This window comes from Canis aureus, chromosome 4, assembly GCF_053574225.1.
Source record: "Canis aureus isolate CA01 chromosome 4, VMU_Caureus_v.1.0, whole genome shotgun sequence".
Classification (NCBI taxonomy): domain Eukaryota; kingdom Metazoa; phylum Chordata; class Mammalia; order Carnivora; family Canidae; genus Canis; species Canis aureus.
Window position 1 is genome coordinate 59,567,886 of NC_135614.1, and position 24,248 is coordinate 59,592,133.

At 49.0% G+C, this 24,248-nt stretch overlaps 1 protein-coding gene across 1 annotated transcript in view; it reads left to right on the forward strand.

Annotated features, from left to right (window-relative positions):
- The first annotated feature begins 6,495 nt into the window (after positions 1 to 6,495).
- Positions 6,496 to 24,248, forward strand: part of FAT2 (FAT atypical cadherin 2) — an 80,957-nt gene continuing 63,204 nt past the window's right edge. The window contains exon 1 of the mRNA XM_077895818.1: positions 6,496 to 6,656. The gene's annotated coding sequence lies outside the window, so the exon portion shown is untranslated. The remainder of the gene's footprint in view (positions 6,657 to 24,248) is intronic.

Consider the following 24,248-nt stretch of genomic DNA (forward strand, 5'->3'; position numbering starts at 1 on the left):
CTGAGGCCTGGCCTGTGGAGAGGGCCTGGGGGCTGCTGAGGAAGCCAGAGTGGCCAGTGCTCCCTGCTCCCAGAGACCCAAGCTCCTCTCCCCACTGACTGTCTAGGCCTCGGTTCCGGGGTTCCTAGCCTTAGGGCTGCCCTCTTCCTAACCTGGCAGAATGTCTGGAATGTGGCTGTTGAAGGAGACAGGGCTGTTGGGGCTGCCAGAGCTGCCTCTGGAATTCAGGCAGCAGGGAGTAGACTCCTGCCCCTGAGGGCCTCTGCCCTGCTGGCCTTCAAGTGACCCAGCAGGACCCAAGCATCAAGAGCAGGAGAGGGGGTGGGGGGGCTACGAGGCCCTGAACAGGCCAACAAAGCTCACTAGGCCTCAATTTCTTCATCTGTAAAGTTACATCCTACTTCTCTACATCCGTGGCATTGCTGCACTTCCAAAGCCATTTCACATCTATCCTCCTCCGCACCTTGCACATTTCCTTAGCACCATGTGGAGAACTATGGGAAATTCATAGATGATTTAGACACCAGACTGATCCAGGAAACTACTACTTTTTGCCCCAGGCATACTGCTTAGTGTTTTACCAATTCATCCATTATTTAATTTTAATAATTCCTGCAAGATATGTTACTATCACTGTATGGCAGATGAAGACATTGCTACCCAGAGAGGCTAAGTAGCTTGTCCAAGGCCACACAGCTGCACACACAGCTGGCAGAGCTGGGGTTGAATCCATCTATCCAATTTCAAGTCCAAACCTCACCCTGTGCTCCACTCCCCTGACAACTACAGCAAAGGGAGGATGAGGACCACACAGTGATATCCTGCCCTGACCTCACTGTGATACCAGAACAGGGCAGTCTGCTCCACACGGGCCCAGAAACCTTAGTGGTTCAGGGGGGAGGCGCGGTGGGGGCAATGAAGAGATGCTCATGAGCAGGGAGCCTTGTGACAGACCAGGTGGGTGTGCAACCAGGTAGATGCAGGAGGGATGGCAGCCTGGACAGAGGCCTGGCATGAGCAAAGGGAGGGTGCCGGGTCGAGGCTGGGGAGCCGCAGGCTGGCTGATGTGCCCAACTGGCTGCATCACCTGCTGGGCCCAGTGCAAAATGACAATGAGAGGAACCTGATGCCAAATTATGGAGATTCCGAGACACAGACAGCAGAGCATTGTGAGGCCTTTCTAAATTCGGGTGGTTAAGTCCTTGGATTTGATTGGAGCAACACACAAGGCAGAGTGGGAGTGGGGAGGCTAGAAGCATGTTTTTCCTTCTTTTTTTTTTTTTAATAAATAATATTGTTTTACTTGAAGAGCCTTTAGCAGAAGAGTACATAAGTCATTCCATAAATGTTAACATAGAGATCTTAAAATATTCCTTGGGAAGAGTCCTCAGTTATGCCCCTTTCCTTCCAGAATTAAATAAAGCCATCACCCAACAATTATTTCCTAGAAACAGCTTAAAAATGAAAACAACTAACAAGAAGAAGAAGAAAAAACCAGCCACTGTCATCAGTAGCGGTGGCAGCAAAAAGATCCATCAACAGACTCTTGCCTGAAGTGGAGATGCACCCCACTTTCGTGATAGATGGAGTGGCCTCAGTGTTTGCTTTCTCACTCGGTTAAATATTTCCATGGTAGAAGTATGGGTTTTAGAGTTAGCTAAACTGAGTTCAAATCCTCACTCTCCCATTTAAGGGTATGATGACCTTGGATGAGTCACTTTAAACTCCCTGAATCTCAGTTTCTTCTTCTGCAAAATGAGAATGAAAATAATAATATTTCATGAGGAAGGTTTATTTGAAGATAATAGGATATGATAAGCTTAGCTAGCACTTCATAAATTATAACAAATATCAGTTATTATTACCACAAGTACTATTATTGCTGTTGTTACTATGCAAGAGGGAGACGGGGAGATGAGGCTGGAGACGCAGTACATGGTTGTGGGAAAGAGGATGTGGGAGGGGTACTGGCTCCCATGCCAGGGCCACATCAGAGCCCCAAGTCTGGGGGCAGCTATACTTGGGGATAACAGTAGAGGTTCTGTTTCCAGACCTCAGAGTGACTCCCCTATCTCAGCTTCCTATTGGGGTGACCTAACCAAGGCCACTGGACCAGCCAGCCTGGCTCCAGGAGCTCTCAGCACCGGAGTCCCACCTGCCAGCACCAGCCTGGGGCGGGCTGACTGAGGGCTGGATTGACAGCAGATGAGCTCATGCTCACCGGCCTGGCCAACAAGGCCGGACGCTTCTCCTGGCAGGAGCCTGTCAGAACTGCCAGCTGGGGGTCAGGATGAGCTGGAGGGCCCGGTGGTGCCCAGATGCCCATGGCCAGCAGGTCTGCTGAGTGTTTGATTACATTCCCGAGCACCCCAGGCAACGCCAGGGCTGGCTGTTCCAACTCCTGCTGGGGCCCGTCTGTCCGCGCCAGAGCTGACATCCCGGGCTCGGCCCCCACGGCCCACCTGCCTCCCACCTTCTGCTTCTCCCTCTCGGCTGCAGGCTGCAGCCTTCGCAGAGCCAGGTGGCCCCAGCCCCTCGATGACTTCATTCTCCTTAAAGGCATCATGTCCCTTTGACAGCCGGGCCTCTGGAGCCTTTCCTGTCCACAGGTCCACAGCCCAGGCTCCGGGGTCTCTGCTCTGTACCTCTCTCCCAGCCCACTCCCCTCCTGCAGTGTGGCCCTCTCCAGGGAGAAGGCAGCGTGATGGCAGGGGCCCCCAGCCCTGGAAATGACAGCTGCATTGCAAGTTCATTGACATGTTGTTTCAAAATAGCCAGTCCATCAGCCAACTGTCCCCAGTGAGCTCAATCTTCTCTTAAGAATGGTCTTCCCAAGTGGACCCCACTCACTCGGCACCCACTCTGGGTATGTAACACATATGGGTGACGCAATAATGCTGCAGTTCCCTCCGGTTGGGTGACCGCCATTCCTGTTTCCCTGGGACCGTCCTGCTCCTGATCCCTGGGAACCCCTCAGCCCCGGGCCAACCTAGATGTTGGTCAGCTGACCCTGCACTCGCATCTGGGATAATGCTGTCTGTCTCTGAAGATTTGTATCTGCTTTTCACGGAAGAAATCTGAGCCTTTAGCCTGCCCCCAAAAGAATCAAAAGGATCCAGTCTGCTAAAAATGAAAATAACATGATCTGTGTTTTCAGACTTTATGAGCGCCCTGAAGTTAGCCACCTAGTCAGAGTTTTCATCACTGCTCAGGCCCCCCGTTTATACTGTCTGTCCCATGGCAAAGGTGCACAGATTGCTCTGGAAAGGATAACCCAGAAGGGAGGAGGGAAAGCTCACCCAGTCCACAGGGGTAATATGGCTTTCCTCAGGCCGGTAACAGGAGTGGACAGAGACTATTTGCTAGGTTTGTCTTTAGAAGCCTATAACATCCTTGTAAAGAATATTAGAATTTTAGAACATCAGGGATCCCTGGGTGGCACAGCGGTTTAGCGCCTGCCTTTGGCCCAGGGCGTGATCCTGGAGACGCAGGATCGAATCCCACGTCAGGCTCCCGGTGCATGGAGCCTGCTTCTCTCTCTGCCTATGTCTCTGCCTCTCTCTCTCTCTCATGAATAAATAAAATCTTAAAAAAAAAAAAAGAATTTTAGAACATCAGTGCTAGGAATTAAAGATCTGAATTCAACATCTGCTTTGTTGAGATAGGGAAACTGAGGTCTCTAGAGAGAATTCAGATCAGATGTAATTCCTTTTAACGTCCATAACGTGCCTGGCCCCAGAAAGTAGGATGTGATTGGTCTGGGGGTGGGCCTGGGCATCAGGATTTGTGAAACTCCTCAGGTGATGTCAATGCGCAGTCTTCGTTGAGAACCACTGAGTTAGATAGAGATCCATCCCCTGAGAGCTTACTATGGAGCGGGCCAGGGTTGCAGTGAAGACAGGGGTATATGGAAGCAGAACACAAAGCAGAGGGTCACACAGGTGGTTTAGTCAGAGGGCTGCAGGAGGAGGGACAGACCCAGGACAGTGAAGCCCAGTGGTTAAGGACTTCAGACAGATGGGAGGTTGAAAGTTAGCTTAGTCTAGACCTGTGACCTTGGGCAAGTAATTAAAGCTTTTCTGAGCTTCAGTTTCTTCATCTGAAAACTAGAGCATGATAACCACCTAATCCACTGTGGTGGTGTTCAGAGAAACGAGATAATCCCCACAGAGTGCTGAGTTGAGTGCCTGACATTAAGATTAGCTATTATTGTTATATTATTACTTCTCACTCAGGTCAGGAGTGTGGTCGGGGGAGCTCACAGAGGGGAGGTGGCCTATGGGGGCTGTACCAAGATGGATAGGGATGATCTTAGATGTCCAGGAAGCTGTGAGTGGAGCTCAGGAATGAGAAGTGTCCAAGTATGCTTGGGGGACACTGTGGAGTCCAATTTCCCTGGTGCATGGGGCACTGGAGGCCAGCAGATACCCCAGACAGGTCCTGGGGCCAAAAAGGAAGAAGGACGAGGGTCTGGGTCAGTAGTGACTGGGGAAGTCATCCCTTCCTTCCCTCCCTAGGCTGTAGGCTATCCCTGCACTGGACAGGCTGGAGGCCAGCCTTGGCCCAGGTAGGGACCAGAGGGGAGACAGCTGCCTGCCATTCTGCACATGACTAGTCAAAGACCTCTTGGGGGCCACTCAGCCACCTTCCCTTGGGTTAATGCCTAATCGGCCCGGACTCGGAGACTTGGGTGGTAACCAGTCAAGTGGATAATTGTCCAGGTCAGCCTTCCCACTGGAGCTCCCCTCATGCTGCATATCCAGCCCTAGGCCTCTCAATCAGGGCTGAGGCAGCTTGTAGGAGAGAGGCCTGGGAGATTCTCCCCCCAGCTGGGGAGCTCCTCTGGGTGTCTTGGGCAACATACCACAGCAGCCTGCCTGGCACCTGGTCATCCCCGACGCTGGTGACAGATTCCCAAGCGTGCCGCCCACAGTGGCTGCAGCAGGTCCATGAATGAATAGTTGCCAAGAGCTGGGAAATAGCCAAGAGCCTCATTACTCCTTTATAAGCATCAAGACCAGAACCTTAATGCCTCCAGTTGCCCTTAGGGTCCAGCCTGGACTCTTAGAGAACCGTGTCCTAGCCATAGAACCAGGCCTCAGCTTTTGTCACATGGCAGAGAAAAGACATCTGTTCTGAGCAGCCCCAGGAGTCGTCAGCTCATTTAACAATTGAGGAAACAGAGACTTAGCAAATTTGAGTCATCTGCCTTGGGTCACGTAGCTTATAATAATGGTAATAATAAAGAAATGCAAAATTTTTGTTTATTAACCAGGTTCAAGGGTTGGGGCTCAGCTGAACATCAGATAAAGATGCCAACAGTCAGAACTGATTGGTGGGAGAGGTAATGAGTTCCCGATAATTAGAGGTATGCAAGCGAAGACTCACTGGTCAGGGAAGCTGCAGAGGGCTGCGAGTCCTGGGTAGCAGGGAGGGGATTGGATAGGATGGTTGCAGAACCATTTTCCGCTGGGAGGGTGGGGCAGGAACGGCTTCATTTACCCTTCTTTCCCCAGCACCAGGTACAGTCCCTGGAAAAGTGTAGGTACTGGGCCTCACACAAAACAAGCAAAGGAATGCATTCTATAACTGAAAAGCTAATCCCTGTCTGACTTTTTTTCCCTTCCCTTAAAACACTGGTTCTCGACGCAGGGAGCATATTAGAGTCATTTGGGGAGCCAGAGCAGAGAGGTACCCCATAAATTGTACCAAAACTCAGATATCTTGCTTCCCAGTGAGAGGCAGGTGCTGTGCTTGGCACTTTACACACAGTATCTGTCCCGTGGATCTGCACAATCTTATGAAGCCAAGATTCCTATTCCCATTTCACAGATGGGGCAGCCAGAGCTTGGAGAGGTTAAGCCACTTGTAGAGAAAGTCACAGCGAGTCACAATGAGAAGAATGACCTTTCACGGGAGACTTTCTCTGCTAAGTGACTTCCTTTTAACCTTTATTTCATTTAATCCTCATAAGATAAGAGTTATTATTATCCTCATCTGTAAAAAAAAAAAAAAGAAAAAAGGAAATTGAGGCTCAGACTAGTATCTCACCCAGGGTTATTGAGCTGGGAGGCAGCAGCGCCAGGGTTTTGGAACAGACCTGGGTGGGTGGGGGTGGGGGTGGCGGTGGGGGGTGTCCTAGATCTGCAGCGTCAGGGAGGAATGTTCAGGGAGCACCAGCCCAGAGCTTAGCCACCCAGGTCCTTCTTTAGATGGCTCATGGTCTCTGTGTGTCCTCCACCAAGGACTACCTGCCTGGGGCCTCAGTTTATCCCTCTGGAAAGCCCAGGAGGGAGGTGGAGATGGGCCTGGTTTCTCAGCAACTTTCCAGCCATCATTTTCCATGACTCGATTCCCCACTGTGAGTTCTGGGCCACAAACCAGTTGGCTCCCCTCCCTCCCTCCCTCTCCGTGAGACCGAGAGCTGGCAGGAGGGGATGATCCGCCTCAATTCTCCTCCTCCTCCTCCTGGGCTGGGACACACCTACTCCAACTTTCTCAGCAGCCTCCTCGGAGCGCGAGTGCACGCGGGCTTTCCTGCGCGGAGTCTCTGCGCCTCCCTCCGGAGCCTGTCAGCCCCGAGCTCGCGGAGAGGGCTCCAGCCCAGCAGCCCAGCAGCCCAGCCTGGGCCCCCCTCCCCTACCTGAAGGGCATAGGTAAGGACTGCTGGAGGATGGGAGGTTGGGGGAGGGGGTGCACAGCGGATCCATTCTTGTGCCTTGTCCCAGAGCAGGTGGGGGCGGTCCAGGTTCTTGGAGGGTGGGTGACGGGATCAGGATTGGACTGGGGCAGTCATGGTGGGGGTAGGGCAGGGACACCTGGGCCCAGGGCACCTAGGTACACTGATTGCAGCCAGAGATGTAGCCAGCCCAAGCCTGGGGGCTGGAGATTGGGGCCCAGGAATGGACAAGGCCAGGAGTCTGATCTCATGGAGGAGCAAGGTCATATTTGCACGTGTGGGAAGTTGGAGTCGTGTCCTTGCAAGAATGAGAGTCTCCGCATGGGCTTTCTGGTGATGAGCCTTCAGAGGGACGTGGGGACATTTTCCTACGTACTTTTAGGGGGAGGTTCTGGGACCAGGGAACCAAGAGGTGCTGGCTTCTTGGTGTATGTCCAGGGGGCAAAGGAGTCCTATTACAGAAAAGCCACCTGGCGTGGAGGAGAGAAGGAGGGCTTGCGGGACAGTCTGATAAGCTGGCCAGCCCTGGCTCCTGTATGGCTCTTGAGGCACCCTGATTAGAACCTCAGCTTTCCTGGTTGTAAAGTGAGGGTGCTCACCATCTCTAAGGGCTGTAAAAGGCTGTGAGTCTGAGAGGCACCCCTGAGGTGGGGTGAGTGGGAGCAGGTCTGTTCCCCTGTCTTGGGGGAAACAGGAATCCGATGCATATCTTTGGAGGCAGGTGAGCTGGAGTGGAACGCGAACAGAGCCACCAGGCCAGAGTTCAGCCTTCCACTGGAGAGAGGGTGTGCCGTATGCCCCAATGTGGGGAGCAGCAGAGCATGCCCCGGTTTGCGGAGGGCTCAGAAAGGCTGTCTCTGGCCCCTGCCACACTCTAGGGCTGGCGGCCTCGGCTCAGGAGAGAGGAGGGAGGCAGAGAAGCAGGCTCAGGGCTCCTTTGACAGATGGGGAGCTGAGCCTGGGCAGATTAACAGAGCCCTCCACGCAGAACACGACTAGTATAATAGTTATTATTACTGTTGATACTTACTGGATGCTTCCCAGTTCAGGGACTGGGCTGAGTACGCCTGGTCATTTGAAAATTGAGAGTTTTTGAAGCAGGGGGGATGGAAAGAGAATTTCATGATTCACGTCTCTGTAACTCGCAGGCTGTGTAGCCTAAGATGGTTCCATACCTCTCTGGGCCTATTTTCCTACATATAAAATGAAGGTGGCTATGATCCACTCTTAGCTGATTCACCCCAGTAAGCCTGTGGGATAAAGGCAAAGAGGGAATGGTTGTCAATTTTGCAGGTGAGGAATCCCGGGGCAAAGTTTCCCCTGGTGTTCTCCACAGACCCCAGCTTACACCGTGGCAGGGAGGTGCTGAGTCCATGACACTGGCTAGCCCGAGAGAGTGCAACAGTGACACCCTCCTCTGCCAGAAGCTCCCCAGGTCTCAGTTTTCTCATCTGTAAAATGGAAGAGGAGCTAGAGGGAGCCAAGATCTCCCTGGAAACTCCTTCTGATTCCATGATTCTTAGTGGTCTCCTTAAGGACTCAGGAGACAGACCAAGAAGGGCTCTGACATTCTCCAGCCCCTGTGTGTCAGCGGTGGCTGTCCTTTCTACAGGGAGGGGCTGCCAGCTGGTCCCCTGTGAGTTGGGCCACCGTGGTCTGCTCCCTGCACTTTCTTCCTTGGGCACAAATGAACTCACCTCGGCCTAGAAGTTCTCCTTCCAGCAGCCCCGTAACAGACGATGGTGCTGGCACTGCTACTGGCCAGGTGAGGCCAGGTGGGACAGAATGTGGGGCAAGGGCCAAGTCTTAAAGAGAGCCAGGCAATGATGTTGGTATAATCAGGGACCTTCTGTATTCCCTGGGTGCGCCTTGCCTTTTGGGCTCCTTCGGAATTGGACAGGGCGGAGCCTCTGGGCATTTCCCATACTTCCTGGGTCCCCCACACAAGCTGAGTTGGCTCAGAATCTCAATGCTACTATTTATATGGCTGATGGTCTTAATGCTTACATTGATAATGGGGGTTTCTAGATAGACTTACAAAGAAAAGTGTAACTCCAAATCCTGGATATTATTTTAGTTGTGTGACTGGGCCTCAACTTCCCTAAACCTCCGTCTTCTCATTTGAGAAATAGGGCTAACGATTGTCTTTTTCTCAGAGATCGATGTGACATTTAAATGTAGCGCACAAGGTCGTATTCAGTACACTGATGGTCATCAACTAACCGGCTCCTTCTGCTTTCCCTGGGTGGAGACCACCCACAGCACCCTGAAGTCTTCCTTCATAAGAAAAATTGCAGTTGTAGTTACTAATTATTCGAGGGTCTTTTTCTGTACTATCTCTCCTACTAAGTGTTGCTCACTGCTCTGGTCCTGTGTCTAGCACAGCGCCTGGCCAATCAAAGATGCTCATTGCATATCTGCTGAGAGAACAAATGAATCTTCATTTCTAATTCATAGATGAGCACTGTCACTTACAGGGACTAAGCATTAGCCAGTCACAGATCAATAAGAGTGGGGAGCGAAGGATCCTTAGAGATAATTGAATCAGACAGATGGAGACGCTGCAGCCTGGACAGAGAATGCTGAGCACTTGGCTGAGGTCACTCAGCATGTGAGTGGGGAAGGCCTTTTCACTTACCTCCACCTCTCTCTGCCGAGCCTGGCTCAGGGAAGAGTATTGCTTCCTGGTCGGGTTGGTCATTCACTTAGGAGGCCGGCCAATCATCCCCACAACACAACCAGGCTGGTGGCTAGACTCTGAGTGGCCCTTCAGGGGACAGGGGACATAAACCTCATAAATTGGACCTCTCCCCCAACTCCCACAAACACCCCCCCCCACATGCACATGCACACATGGGGTTATACACCACTGCCAGTGAGTTGGCAGGTATCTGTAACTGTGCAACTAGAAGGTTCCTCAGGAGTTCCCTGAAGTCTCCAAGAATCATTGGTCCCATTCAATGGATGGAAACATAGAATTTTTAAAAAGATTTTATTTATTTATTCATGAGATACACAGAGAGAGGCAGAGACATAGGCAGAGAGAGAAGCAGGCTCCCCATGGGGAACTCGAGACTTGCTCCTGGGTCTCCAGGATCATGCGCTGGGCCAAAGGCAGGCACCAAACCGCTGAGCCACCCAGGTGTTCCAGAACCATAGATTTTGAATTACTTGCCTCAAGTCACCAGTTTGTAATGGTGTCCTGGGTCGTTGTACAGCCAACAGGGAGCCATTGCTGAGCATGAGATTTAAACATGTAAAGGGGAGTGCTCATTGACTGGGCTGTCACCAGGTTAGACCATTTCACAAGGACCTTCTACTCTGCATAACTGCCCTGCAGGCCAGCCCAGTAGTGCCTCTTGGCTGCTGCTGGTGCCGTTTTCCATGTGAAGATAAGAGACACTCAGAAAGGCTAAGCCACTTCCTCTCCATCCCACAGCTTCTGTCCTCTCGGCACTCAGTTCACTACACCTAATGAGTGTGTTCCATGTGTCAGGTCCCCAGAGATTCACGGTTGGGGGAGGCAGACCTATATAGATGGATGGATGAATACCTTGAGGTAGGCAATAAAATAGAGGCACACTGAGACTGTCATGGGGGCCCAGAGGAGAGATACTCAGCCTAGTCATAGAGTCAGTGAAGGAAGCTTTCTTGGAGGAGCTGTCACAAAACTTCAGTTTTGAACTCTGAATAAGGCTTAAATAAGGAATGGATAGCAGGAAAGGCACTTCAGAAAAAGAAAGTAGCATGTGTCAAGGCAAGGCAGGTGTGTGCAGGAAACCATCACCTGGGTGGAGAATGGTTAGAGATGTGCACTCAAAGGTAGGGTGGGGCCGGGTCATTGAAGGGCTTATGTGACATGCTAAGGCATATGGCTTTTTTTTTTTCAATGTAATTTATATATGATTTTTTTAATTCATGGGAAATTATAGAAATAAACAAAAGTTAGCAGAAGAGTATAAAAAATCACTCAGCTTCAACAATTGTGTTTCCTCCACTAATTCTTCCCTCATCAGATTATTTTGAAGCAAATCCCAGATATATACTTGCATCTGAAAATATCTTCATATGTCTGTATATAAAACATAGGACTTCAGAAAATCATAGTAGGAGCATGGCCTTTATTTTGTAAATATTGGAGGACTGTTTTGAGGGAGGTTAAGTTGAAGGGGGACTTGGCTACTGTGTGTGGCTGTGGGGAGGAGCAGAAATTTAAGGAAGGGAATTGGAGTACAAGGTTATTTTGTTGTCTCCCCTTGGGCAAGTGCATGCCTGATATTTCCACTGATTAGCAAACTCTCTCCTAAAATTCATCTCCTCCTGAAAGAGGCAATTGCCTTAAACATTTCCCAGTGTGGAGCTTGTGGAAGAGAGAAATCGCACCCCCCCCCCTTGCCTTCTCTCAGTCCTGAGTCTTTTCCCATTCCTGAGACTGGAGTGGCCCCTGCGAGGCACCTGTCCATTTCATTGCTGGGGGCAGGGAGCCCATAGTGGAGAATTCTCCATTTTCTAGGTCCTGTTTGGCTCCAGTGCTCAAGCGGTTGGCCTCCGTGCAAGCTGAGCAGGACTGTACATGCCAGCTGTGGGGTAATGTTAGTGTGCGTGTGCTCACGCGCCCCAGGTCAGAGCTGTTGTCTGTACCTGCAGCATCCCCTTTCCTCTGGATCCTCTCAGCAAATGCAAGACTGCACGGCACAAAATGCATCATTTTGGATGCCCAGGGGCTTAGCCTTGGGAAGCGGGGGAGCATTGCGTCAGGGTTTGGGCACATGAGCTCTGGAGCCAGGGTGCCCCAGCTATGTCCATGGCCTTGGACACATCACTTCACCTCTCTGAGGGTGCAGGGTGTGTAATGCTATCTACCTCGCAGAACTGTGTGTGGATGCATATAAAGTTGTTAGCATAGTAGCCAGCACATATTAAAAGCTCACTAAACATTAGCTACTATGACAGATTTGGGGGCTCCTGAAGTCTTGGGAATTGAATCGAGAGAATCATAGCATCTTGGAAAATTCAAGTCCAAGAAATCTCCAACTCTTGGAGATATATAATTAGAAGAACCCTATTAGATCCCTAGTATGTCTCTACCCTGTAAAGATTCCTTATACAGTGTCCCTGACTGTGCTTTTTTCCATCTTGCAAACATTCAAGAACATCAAGTTATAAGTTATAATCAAATGAACACACCAGTGTCCAACCTGTGACCGGAGCAAAAGCAGATACCCTCAGCTCCCCAAGAGCCCTCCTGATGCTCCTGGCCAGTCACCCTCCTGCCCCTTCACACACACACAAACATAGTGATTACCCAGGCAGCTGGGGTGTTGTCAAATACTTTCTTGATGGGTTGTGTACCATCGTTAGGGGAACTCTAATTATTAGAGAGGCTCAGTGTGTTAATTTGGAAGTTGTAAATGAAACTTTACCTTTAAGTTGTTTTGTTTTCACTGTCCTATTTCAGTGGCAGTCTAGCTTAGGGCTGAACTTCTCAAATGCCTAGGGCTGTTTTTAAAAATCCAGATTCCTCAGCCCCATCTTGATCTACAGCCCTAGAATGTGGGATCTGGGTGTGGGGCCCGGGAATCTGTATTTTTACAAGCTCCATTGGAACTCCAGGTGAGGACCAGCTGGGTTTGGAAACCACTAAACGAATGTTTCCGAGCTCCAATTCTGGAGAGGCCATTTTTCCAATCCACATACCATCTTACTGGCCACTGACCTGGGACAGGCACTTGGGCTTCCTGACTCTCAGTTTTTTTCATTTGTAAAATGGGTATAAAATGATAGTACCTACATCCTTGGGTTGTTGAAAGACTCTGACAGCCACAGGCAAGGGATGAAGCTACAATCAGCATGACTATTACTGAGAAGAGCCTATCTGTGATATAGCCAAAGGAATGTTGGACTTGGTAGCTGAAGACCTGTGTTTGAGTTCTGATTGGGCCATTTGCTGGCAGTATGAACTTGGCCAAATCTTCCGGCCCTCCCCTCTCTGCGTCTCAACTTCCCTATCTATAAAATGGAAATACTCTTTGGTTGCCTTTGAGGGGATCAAACTAGAAAGTGGACAAGAAAACTGCTCTGAGGATAGAAAAAAATGCTGCATGAAGTAAACCCCAGTGAATGGGGACTCAGCTGAGCCTGGGAACCCAGTGGAGAGCGGGCTTGCCTTGCCCTTGCGGTTCTGTGAGGGTGGGGAGAGGGAGCTGCTGAGTGTTCAGTGTTCCACAGTCCTGGTATGCTCTGGCACAGCTCCCGTGCTTCTTGGTTTCTGAGAACTATCTCCTTCCTGGTCCTGGGGCAGGAAGAGTCCAAGATCCCAGAAGCAATGAAGTCCTATGCAATGTGCTGTAGTCAGAATGCTTTTATTATTTCAGTGTCTTCCCTTTTATTAAAGGTTCTTTGAAGTCCTTTATTAGCATTTTCAGAAAACTTTTTAATGAAGTATAATATGCACGGAGAAATGCACAAATCATAAGCTCAATGAACATTCCAGAAACTAACCAGCTCCCAGATGAAGAAACAGAATATTTCCACCATTACAGAAACCTCCTTTGTGCCCCTGCCAGTTACTAACCCCCCGCAAGGACAACTTTGTCTTACTCTAATCCACAGATAAGTTTGCCTATTTTTAAACTTTATATAGTCAGAAGAGTACAGTATGCACTCTTTTGCATATGGCTGCTTTTGCTCCACGCTATGTGAGTGGGATTCATCTGTACTGTTGCCTAGAACAATACTTCATTTCCCTTGCTGTATAGTATTCCCTTGGATGAATATCCTCATTCTGCTCTTTTTTTTTTTTTTTTTATTTATGATAGTCACAGAGAGAGAGAGAGAGAGAGAGAGGCAGAGACACAGGCAGAGGGAGAAGCAGGCTCCATGCACCAGGAGCCCGATGTGGGATTCGATCCTGGATCTCCAGGATCGCGCCCTGGGCCAAAGGCAGGCGCCAAACCGCTGCGCCACCCAGGGATCCCCTTCATTCTGCTCTTGATGGACATTTTAGGTGTTTCCACTGTGGGGCTACTACAATAGTGCCTCTTTGAACATTCTCTGTTAGTCTTTGGTGAGTCCACGTGCACATTTTTGCTGTGTCCCCTAAGAGCAGGACTGCTGTGTCATGAGATGTACATACGTGCATGGAACCCTTTTTATTTTCCGGTTCAGCTCCATTCACTGCAAGTAGAATATGGTTCACGGGGCTAAGCATCTATCTGGGAGATAGACAGACCTGACCACAGCAAGATAAACAATTGCCTCCGGGGTCTGAGATGCTGATGCATAGAGCAATCTGCAGATTCAGAGACTCTCAGGTGCAAGTCAGACACGGGAATCAGACCTGTCACTTTCCCTTTCCTGTCTGCTCTTCTAAATGACTCCAGAGATAACTGTGGGTCTGCCCTACCTGAGGGGCTGTGTCTACACCCCACCCCCCTCTCCCCACAGGGGCCAGCAGACCACCTGTAGGGGACACTGTGCGCTTCAGCGCACTGCAGCCCTACTAAATCAGACTGCTTGCGATGAGGCTGTGATTTTTAACGCACTGACTTTGGGGAAGCACTTCTATGAGCCTGCGGTCTTCTCCTCCCTTCCCCACCCCTCTCCACCGGAGCCTAGGAGAGGGTCACGGATGGGATATCCATTTTGAAAGGAGGCATGAGAGGATCCTAAAGGAAGAGATGCCCTTGCTTAGCAGATCCCAAACACCGGTCCCACCAAAATCACCCTGGGAACTTGTTAAACATCTATTCCTGAGCCCCACCCCTAATGATTTTGTTTAGCAGAGATCTGGGGTGGGGCTGGCAATGAGTGGTTTTAACCCCCACCCGCACCCTCTTAGGGGATTCCCAATGGTGGGAACCACTGGTTCAATTCAAGGGCCAGCCCTGTCTGGTGATAACGCAGTGGGCCCAGTGGCTCCACTCTGTGTGTGCCACGGTGGAGTGGAGCTCAGAGCTACTGTGGGAAACAGGAAATCAGTATGGACTGAGCTCAGGGGGCTTGAGTGTATGGAACTCCAGAGCTTGGCCTGGAGCCAACCAGCAGAGGCTGCTTGGCATCTCATTAGTATGCACCTTGAGGCTCACAATCACCCCTAACTCTTTCGTGCCACCAGCCCACCACAGGTTCAGCCAGCTTCGCGGCACTGACAGGGGCTTCAGAGAGGATCTGCCTGTGGCATCCCACTGCTGGAGTGCCGCTCCCTGCCTGCCCAGGCCTGCCTGCCACCTGCTTTGTCGCAGTTGTGCGCAGAGGGGTCTGGCCTCGGCCGGACGGGCAGCATGGCGAGGCCAGGCCAGGCCAGGCCAGGCCAGGGGGAATGGGCTGAGAGGGAAAGCTGGACACAGAGCCTTTGCTGACAATCTGCGTTTGCTGGGCTGGGAGGGCCCGTGGTTCTACGATCCCTCTCCTCTTGAGTGCTATTTCCAACCCTTCCCCAGGGAAGGGGGAGGCAGGGGATCCCATCACACACCGGTGATCCGAATTTTAATCCTGCCGTGGCCACATGCTGGCTGTGTGCATTGTTAGTTGGGTAACCTCTCTGAGTCTCATTTACCTGGTCTACAAAATGAGGATAATTACAGAGTTGCTGTGAGCGAGTTTAAAGCTACAATGCGTGCCAAGTGCTTACTACAGGGCCTCACCACATAGTAAATGTTCAATAAATGTCAGCGGCGACAGTGTCTGTATCTCCGTACACATTTCACATTCCCTAAATGTCACCATCCTGGGGGTATCATTGGACAACAGCTCAGTGGAGGGCCAGCTCCATGAAGGCAGGAGAGCAGGGACCAGGCCCCGTTCCCAGATGGACACGGGAGGTCCCATAAAATGAGGGGGTTCTGCTCAGCCCCCACTGGGCCCCCTGCTTGGCCCTCTGATGGGTTACCGAGGACCCTTGACACCAAAGGAGTGGGGCCCACCTTCAACACCGTGTCTGCAAGTGAGGGCTCCTGTGTGGGGCAATGTGAGGATGGTTTCAGGCACTTCGTTTTAACTGAGCCTGATGATTATCTTCTCTGATTTATGTATGAAGAGACTGAAACTCAGTCAGGTTCAGTAGTTTACACTACATCATACGGCCAGCAATGGTCATAAACGTAAGCGGCACTCCAAACAGCTGCCTTAGGCCCAAGCCTGAGCGGGTGGCCATCATGTTCTGTGGCCCTAACAGTGGCCTCCCCACCTCCCAGGGTGCTTGAGTTAGAGGAGACCTGACTAGGAGTGGCCTTGGGTGGCTGATGGTGGCATGCACGAGGAACAATGAGAAGCTTCCGTCCCAGCAGCGTCTCAGAGCCAGCTAGGAGGAACGGGGTCCACTTTACTGGTGGCTCCGGGGCCCGCTAGCTCCTGGGAAGGCAGCTTGTCATGTCCTGGATAGAGACGGGAGCTATGCCGAATGGACTCATTATACAGATCACAGAGGATGGGGCGTGGAGAGGCCACCCCGGCATGCCAGCGTCGGAATGAAAAAGATCAGGAAATTCATGTTGTTGGGGTGCACCCACGACATTCTCTACCTTCTGTTTTCACTGGCACCTCACATCCACCCGACTCCCTCCCTCAGCCTCTGAATGACGTTACATTGATTAGCTCTCTGCACCCACTACAGGGGAAAGGGTGACAGGAAAAGAAAATATGGAATAGAAATTCTTCTTTTTTTTGAGAGAGAGGGAGAGAGAGAGAGAGTGTGTATGTGTGTGTGTGTGTGTGTGTGTGCATGAGTGGGGGGAGGTGCAGAGGCAGAGAGAGAGAGAGAGAGAGAGAATCTTAAGCAGGCTCCATACCCAGCCCAGTGCCTGAAGTAAGGCTTGATCTCATGATCCTGAGATCATGACCTGAGTCGAAACCAACAAGTTGGATGCTTAACCGACTGAGCCAGTGGCACCCTGGAATACATATTATTCTTATTATTTTGATGTCATTCAACCTGCCTGCTTGAGCTTTGCTACAGATCATTGCAAGGAAAGAAGGGATGTCACGAAGACCCATGGTGCGTGTGCGCACACACGTGTGTGTGTATATATAGAAGGGTGCTTTGGGAAGGAGCTCCTGGGACATAGGCAGGGATCAGTACACATACATGGTTCCCTTTTTTCCCCATGTACTTTCTTTTTAACACCTAGTATAATTGTAGTAACATTACTGTATTTTTACAATAGTAATGACTAATAATAGTAATAACATTAGCTATTTCCTGTGTACCTGGCACTGTGCTAAATATTTTCCATGCAGAAGCTCATTAAATCCTCCATGAGGTAAGAACTCCATGGGACTTACCATGAGGTAAGAACTGATATCTCCATGTCACAAATGGAGAAACTGAGCCGGGGAGAGACAAAGCCATGTCCCGAGATGCAAGCAGAGGCAGGATGAAGGCCAGGTCTGACCTTGAGGCCTAGCTCCTACCCCCTGCAGTCTCCTCCTGGCTGGTGACCTTAAGGATGGCCTTGTGGGTTCCTAGGAGCCTCCAGGTGGGGAGAAAGGCCAGGCTGGGGGCAGCTGCTTGGTCAGTGCAAAGAGCCCAGGACAGGGAGACTGGGTTCTGGTTCTAGTTGCGCCACCACTGTCGTACATGACTTAATACGATGCCTTCCCTTGTCTGGGCATAGTCTTCCCATCTTTCTAAACAGATTAGACTTCTAGTAGTCTTCCAACTGTGCCCTCATGGAGCCTGGGAATGTCACAGAGATGCCTCAGAAGGTGGAGGTGGCAACAAATGGGAGTTAAGGCTCTGTACCCCCAACTTGCATCTACCACAGCGCCAGCTCTGTTTAATTCACCTATGATAATGATTATAGTTTAAAAATCACAACAGTAAAAATCACACCAGTTAGCATTTATTTCGTGATGGCTGAGTGCTGTGCACCATGTTAAGTATTTAATATGAACCATCGAATCAAACCTTCTGAACAACTGCCTGAGGTGAGTTTACTTACTATATCCCTCTTAAAGATGAGGAAAAACAGAGGCACAGAACTCATGTTAGTTATTCAAGGTCACGCAGTGTGGAACTTGGTGTCTACATGTCTGAAAACTCACCCTTTTGCAAAGGATTCCACTGGATTCAGAGTGACAACAGGCACAGACAGGAAGCACCCCACTAGACAAGGCTATGTAGCAGGGACATTCCGGCCTCTGCAATTTGTGCTACTCACTGAAAGATGCTCTAGGAAACAAACGGAGGGTGCTGGAAGGGAGGTGGGGGTGGGGTGGGGTAATTTGGTGATAGGTTTTAAGGAGGGCATATAATGTGATGTGCGCTGGCTGTTATATACAAGTGATAAATTATTGAACACTACATCTGAAACTTAGTATATACTATATGTTGGCAAACTGAATTTAAATTTAAAAAAAGAAGCTTTTCATTCCTCTGGGGGAGTCTATCCCCCATGACTTCAGAATACAAACTTCCTCCCTCCCAGAGAGCCACCCCAAACCCAGACCTTCAGGAAAGCTCTTCTCCCCTCTCCTTATCCCTCCTCCTGTACAGGGACCTCCTGTCGCCTTTCCAGTCAGGAGGAGAAAATTGAGATTTCCCATGGGCCTTCCTACAAGGTTGAGTTCACACTTGTGTCCCAATCTGTCCCAGGGCACAAATGTAGAACCTGGAGGAGATGCTCTGTTGCCCTGCTTGTCTCTCAAGCTTCTAATTGATAAATATTGTTTTCTGTCCTGTTGAGCTGGAGCTGGTTTTCATCTTACAAACCACTCTGGCCCAGGAACCCCACAGGAAATGGGGCGGGACCCCTTCCCTCCTGTCTCTTCCTCCAAGCCTGCAGATCTTGGGGTGCCTCTGGTTTAGGGAGTTTTCAGCTCCAACCACAAAGTGCATGGATCCACGTAGGCAATCCCAAGAGGAAGAGACCTCTTGCTCCCTCTGGGCCTCACTAAGTGTCAAGGTCTGCAAACCTAGAATGCCCACAGCCAAACTGTCCTCACAGTGTAGATAGAGATGTGGGTGTGAATGGGTGTCTCTTCCATTCGAAAATTGACCTTGGTGATAAACAGTAGCTGAAAGAGCCTCAGTGTCTGGGAAGCGCTCTCAAGACTTTGGAGAGTGCTTGCTCCCTCTGGTCTATCTGCATGACCTCCTTGTTCCTGTTGTGGAGCCTCTGCACTGCCTGTTTTTTTCTGCCTGGAACTTTCTCAAGAAGTCTTTGTGGCCCTCTCCCTGCTCAAATGTCACCCTGTCATGTAAGGCTCCCCTGACCACGCTGATTTACCATCTTTTTTTCTGCTAATTAGAATAGACTTACCACAAGAGTAAGAACCTCATCTGTCTTGTTTCCTGTTCTAGAATGCCCTCAGTGCTCAGTAAATAAGTGCTGAATGAATAAATGAATGAATGACTTTGGCAGAGGAGGCCCAATAACAAAACATTTTCTCATCCTTCCCCACTTTGTCCCTTTTTGTCCCCAAAATTCAGGTGCCTGGAAGCCCTCTGTTTCCTTCAAATATTCATCTCACCAGGGTCATATTAATACTTTCAAGGTTCCTAGGCATTATTGGCCCTTTATCCATGAAGAAATATTAGAAGTTATAGTTTATGGTGATGTCGATATAAAGATATATATATATATATATTTTAAAGATTTTATTTATTTATTCATAGAGATACAGAGAGAGAGAGGCAGAGACACAGGCAGGGGGAGAAGTAGGCTCCATGCAGGGAGTCCGACATGGGACTCAATTCAGGGTCTCCAGGATCATGCCCTGGGCTGCAGGCGGTGCTAAACCGCTGCGCCACCGGGGCTGCCCAAGATATATTTTTATATATGAAAACATTTTCTTCAACCTAAAAGACTGTTTTCTTTCTTCTGAATTTAATAGAAATTAAAATATTTTCATGGGTCTCTGGAAGTACGATGGGCCTTCAGGTGTGCCCACCATGTCTACCAGATAGGTGGATCTTGCATCCTCCTTTGAATCCCAAGCATCCTTGGTTCTTGGTTCCCATGCTATGCTCTTTAGAGCTGAGCTGGCCAATTCAGTAGCTAGTAATCACATGAGGCTATTTAAATTTAAATTAAATAAAATTACAAACTCAGTTCCTCTGTTGTACCACAACAGCCACACGTGGCTGTTGGCTCCCATACAGGACATCTCAGATATATAGAACATTCCCATTATGGTAGAAAGTTCTTTTGGAAAATATTGTTCTAAATAACTGGCTCCAGCTACACCAGCCCTCTCTTCTTGGAATATGGATTCCAATTCTTGGCTGGCACTTGAATCCACCACCTATTAGATGGATGAATCTGGGCAGAGCCTTCAAATTATCCAAGCCTCAGTTTCTCATTTACAAAATGAGGATCATAATAAGTGTCATAATAATGGTGATGTTGATACAATAATTTACTTGGACTGAATGCATTCTAGTGCTTGGCTATTTGTCATGCATTGACTCATTCAGTCTTCTCAACAACTCTGTGAGATGGTACTTATACCATATCCCTTTTACTGGGACTAGAGAGGTGACATAACAGCCCAAGGGCACACGGCTGGTGAATGGTAGAGCTGGGACTTGAAACTAGGTCTATCTGACTCCAGAGCTCACTTTCCTGACTATTATTAATTCTACTCAGTGCTGCACTTCTCCCTCAAAACCAGGTGAGATAATGCATGCAGATTTTTTAACTTACAGATTATATACAGATATGACACTATACTTTTTGTCATCAGTAATAAAGAAGGGGCCCCCCAGGCCCAGCTCCTTTTCACCCATGTCCTAGGTGAGGACTTCCTTTGTTAGTCATCTCTGCCTTCTAATTTCAGGTGTGGGCAGACCTGGCCTTTGACAGCTCCCCTGAGAGCCTCTCAGTCGGCTGGCAGTTCGGGCTGCCTTTTACCAAGCCATGTAATAAGGTGTTCCTCTGTGTCTTTTCCTCCCTGCACATTCACCTACCATATTATCTGTCTCCCCTGCAGCCCTGGGAAGTAGGTAGGAGTAGCTATTATTATCTGCAGTTTACAGATAAAGTGAGGCTCGGAAGAGGTTCTGTGGCCTTCCCAACGTCACACGACCCATCAAGGGCTCAAGCCACTGGCTCCTTTCCTGCTTGTGTCCAGTTCTTGGACTTGTTTTGTTACAGCAGAACCTGGCAGGGGCTGTCTACATACTAACAAATGACTCAGGGTTCATCCAAGTTTCTGAAAAGTAAATCAAGCCTCTCTCCCCACAGGGAATTCCAGTTGGCTTAATCCAGTAGAGCTGCTCTTCAAGCCTAGTCCACACCAGAGTGGGAGTCTTGAATGGAAAGATCCCCCTTTTAATTTGATATCAGATTACTCTTCTCAGCATGTACTCCTTTTCCAGTCCTGCAACTTCTCAAAAATCTTCAGGGGCTCCCTACTACTAGGAGAAAAAACAACTTCGTAGCTAAAGACTTTGGGACTAGCAGGCACATGGAATGTCAATATTCTTTCACTGATGATTTTAATTCTGGTTCAAAGGCACAATCCCTCCTGCTCCTTCCCACCTTTAAGCTATTGTCACAAAGAGAATATACTTAGGATTTTTTTCTTGAGAGGCATGAGAGCCAGCCCCAACACTGATGCCAGAGGCAGACACCATGGAGGGGAGGGGAGTGGGATCAGAAAATACTTACCAAGGGCACTCAAATCCATGGTTAAGTGGATTGGACATTCTCCTATCCAGAAAAATGAATCCAGGGACTTTTTCTTTCATGAAAGTATCTCCAAACTTTAAACAATATCTTATCTCATTGCATTTTCCTACAGCCTAGGAAATCCAGAACATTTGGGTTTGGGAAGTCTGGCTGTGTGTTTTCAGTTCAGCCACCATCTTTCTGGGTGGCCTTGGGTATGCTGTGCAAATCTCACGTCTCTGATCTGAGAGGTGGGAGTAAAAGGGCAGATGTGCTTCCTTGGAGTATTATGTAGGCTACTACATAATATCTGGACATGCCTACAGAAAGGGAAGGTGTTGTGCCGTGGAGGAGAATGTCATCACTGGTCTGTACCTGGGTACTTCTGGGAGTGACAGGCATGAATTTCATTGTCAGAAACAAAGCCTGACAGTTTGAAGAAATCTGGTAAAAGCTTCTTTGGTGGGAGTTTGATTTGGCTTTGAATTAATCTGAGTACATCTGGTTCCCCATTGAAGGGACAGCATTAGTTAGAACTAAAGTCATTGCATGTGGACCATTACAGATATAGATCATAGTACATTAGAATCATAGCGCATCCAATTGTGTGTCTTAGGACTTTTTTATAACAGGGCACAGGACATTAGAAGAGCAGAGCCCCAGCCTGTCAGATCTGCAGGGGTTCCTAGAGGCCATCTACCCAGTTTTTAAAATCTGTGCTTCCCAGTGGGGTGAGGGACAAGCCTGTGGGCAGGGCCCTTGCCTTGCACCCCTGCTCCTAATAGTGCAGCTCTGCTTTTCTCTATTTATAATTTCATTAGGAAAAAAAAAAAAAAAAAAGAGATCCTGCCCTTGAAAGCAATAGAGGGGTTTGAAATCATGAACCCATTCCAGTCCCTTCACCCAACATACCGCACATCATTTACAGAGGAAGAAAGAGGTTCACAAGGGTTTTGTGGCTGATTTGACCAAGGCCACACAGGGAACAAATGACTTTAGATCCAGGTCTCCCAAGGGCCAGATTAGCTTGCTACAAGGAACCCTGAGCAAGCATCAATGAGCATGCAAGCCTGATCCACAGCCAGAGGAAATCCATTCGCTGCTTTTGAGGACTCTTTCAGGGTCTAGTAGAGATCATAGGCCTGCAGAGGCCAAAGAATACCTGTGTGAGTTGGAAGGGACTTTAGAGCTTTATTCGTCTCCCCCAAGGGCAAATATCCCTCTAGAGTACCATATCCTTCTCAGGTTGCCACCCAGCCTCTGCTTAGACTCCCCAGAGATGGGGAGCTCTGTATTCTGAGGTGACTCATTCCAGAATTGCACTTGAGGTCACTAACCACAAGAATGAGGAAAGATCTCATAGCACTGCTCCTCCCATTTGTGCTTAGACTTTTTATCAGTGACTTGGATAAAGACATGGGTGCCACAACCACCAAGTTTCTGAATGTTAGAATCGAGATTCTGAGAAGCCATAGTGGTGAGCTGAAACACTGGCTAAAGTGTATCATGGTCTCATTAAAGCCCTAGAGCATTTAGTTGGAGAAAATCAGCCTGTGAAGAACAGATTGGGGGTGATGTGATAATACATCTGAGAGTTTTCATTACCTACAAACTCAGCAGTCAAGAGTGTGAGCTGGCTGCTAAAAGTAATAGTAGTTGATAATATTTGTTGAAAACTGTGTCACATACTATATTAAGCATTTATGTATATTAACTGATTTTGTTCTCAAAATGGTACTATGAAGTAGAGAAATGAAAATCAGAGAAGGTAAGCCACTTGCCCAAGGTCACATAGCCAGACACTGAGTGTTGTGAACCACTTTCGGCTGTTTTCCCCATCAATGAGAGGGTCTGGGAGTTCCAAGGAGGCAGATTTAATTCAGACTTATAGCCTAGAAGCGTCTATTCATGAACCCTCACCCTGCACTTGCTTACGCCTGTGCACACACAAGCCCCATAGCTACAAACTTATGTGCTCATATCATACTCATTCTGTCCAGCAGGCACACACAATTAAAGTACCCATACAACTTTTCAAAAATAGACACCTAAGTATGTATGCGTGCTCTCCTGCAAATGTGCACATTCACCCACATGCAGATTTTCTTCTAAGTCTGGGGAGCCAAGAACGGGAGGCCCCACCCCAGACAAGCGCCTGCTCGCAGCTTACCAGAACAGCCTGTGGCTGGGCCAGCAAGCTTAGACTCGACCAGAGACCAGCGGCTTCCTGCTCTGCTGGGGCACAGCCTGGACCTTCTCCAGAGGAGTCAGTGGACCCCACCCTCACCCTGACCTCAGGCTTTGATTTTGTTTTGGCTTTAAAAACTAATCATAACTAATATTTATTGAGTGCTTTTCTATTGGCCAAGAGCTGTGCTAAGTACATGAATGGGCATGATCTTTAGTCTGTATAAAATCCCAGGAAAACAGGACTCTTCATAGCCCCATCTTACAGATAAGAAAACAGAGGTCTGAGGAGGTTAGCTTACCCAAGGCGATATAGTTAGCAAGCAGCGACTTTGGACTTAAACCCAAGTGGTCGGATTTACAAGTAATTGTGGCTTCTCCTTCTGGCAGTAGGGTCGGGAGGAAAGAACCTGGCTCTGGTTCTTACCCTGAGATTTTGGGCAAGTCCCTTTCTTTTGGGGGGACTTCATTTTCCAGCTTCAGAAAGGAAGGGATAATCACTAAAGGTTCTTTCAGTTTTCATTCTCTCATTGCTTTTCCTAAGTCCAGATCCTTCCATTTTTCAACTGTTGAATAGGTTATGTGCCAAGCACTGGGAATTTATGCATGAATAAGATACACAAAGCTCCTATCTTCATGGAGCCCAGTGTCTAGCATAGAAGACAGTCACTAAACAAATTAGAAAGAACATAACTGAGTGGGGCTAAGAGTCATGACAAAAACGGTGCGGTATGATAAAGAAGGGTGCTAGGAAGGAGGCTACATCAAAT